We start from the raw sequence: 1,686 nt of genomic DNA, 5'->3' as shown, positions 1-1,686 counted from the left end.
AGTTTGATGAACACTCGGTTGCAAGCATTCTGGCAAGTTCTCGTGGCTTATCTTTGTTTGCTGTGGTTTATCATTAAAGACTTGGCAGGCAGCTACGAAGTGGCTGCCAAGACATTCCGTTGCCTTTGTCTGTGCCGAGTAGTTTGTCAGGCCTCGGCTGACTGGTTGGGGGGTGTGGGTCGGACGGGGGACAGAACACCACCCCTCCCTGCTGAGCAACTACTAAATGTAAGTAAAAGAGGGCCAGGGGTGGGAGGGCCGCCCAGGAGCGCCTGGGCCTGCCTGCCACCGCACCGAATGGACGGTGGCCAAGGTGAGGCTAGCGAGGCAGCGGCGGGCGCTGGCAAGGTAGCTTGGCGTCTTTCAGGTCCTCTTGCCTGGCTTCCGTCTGGGAGAAGCGCAGGGCCAAGGTTAAAAAAAAAAAGCCTGGTGAAATACTCTCCAAAGATCAATCCTTCCTTCCTGGAAGTTCTCCAGCACTGGAGATGGAGGATCCACCCATGGGTTATGACTGTATTCCTGCCCAATCAGATCAAGTCAGCCAAAGTTGTCACGCCCGTCCTGGACAATAGAGATCCCAGATTTTGGCTTGATCTCGCCCAGGACAGACGTGAAAACTTGGCTCTTAGGCAGGTATAGTCTTCCATTGGGGGATCCTCCATTTTATACCTCTTTAGCTGGGATTTTACTCCTAATTTAATCCTGGTGGATATCCATCCTAAAGGAGAAATTTAATTGATAGGGGGGGGGATATTCTTGAAGGGGCTCCTTCCTCTCCCCTCTAAATTATTGATTTCAGACCGGCAAGACAAAGAAAGATTCTCTTTTGTGCCGGCTGCATCTGAGGACTAACGGCTGTTAGTCCTCCGAACTTTAAAATTTAAAGGGCAATCTGCTCTCAACCGGAGCTTGTGGCTGCAGCTCCGAGGGAATCACAGAACGAAGGGAACGATTTCCTTCGTACCTAAAATTAAAATTCCAGGATCTCCAAACTATCCGGGGTCTTCCCCAATATCTTCTGGAATCTTTGTTCCTCGGTCGGGGAATCGCTGACCGGAGAGTGCACGCGCTTCCCCCGCTCAGCCCCGATCAGCTGCTCAGCGGCTGACTGGCAAATCAAAACCTATTTCGGCGGAAGCCCCGCGGCGAAAAATTTAAAGTCCTTGCTTGTTGTTTTCTTGCTCACTACTTCAGGGTCGCCTCTTGTCTTTGTCTAGCGCGATCGCCATCTTGGGCAACGTGGTCCCCGGATTGGACCGTCTTTACCTAATCAGCTCTGATTGCACGTAATCAATTGTTTATTAAATTAACTGAAACAATTCGTTTAATTAATTTGGAAATTGATTTTTTTTAAATCAAGTAATCAGTTCGGAAACTGGTTATCAGTTCGGAATCTGATTACCTCTTCTATCAATTGTATAATAATTAACTGATTATTTTTTAATTAATTAAGTGATATGGTATAATAAATGATTATTTTTTTAATTAATTAAGTAGTGAGTAGCACTCAATCACCCGATCAAGGGGGTGATTTATTGGGAATTTATTTGTTGTGTAATTGAATTAATTTATTAATTAATTGAATTAATAATTGAATTGATAATTAAACTAAATTAACTAAATTAATTAAGCGAGCTAATTAAATTGATGACTAATTAATTGATGATTGATTGATTATATTAATTA

This window comes from Protobothrops mucrosquamatus, unplaced genomic scaffold (assembly GCF_001527695.2).
Source record: "Protobothrops mucrosquamatus isolate PMUCROS unplaced genomic scaffold, P.Mucros_1.0 scaffold2933, whole genome shotgun sequence".
Lineage (NCBI taxonomy): Eukaryota > Metazoa > Chordata > Lepidosauria > Squamata > Viperidae > Protobothrops > Protobothrops mucrosquamatus.
This window is presented reverse-complemented; position numbering follows the sequence as displayed.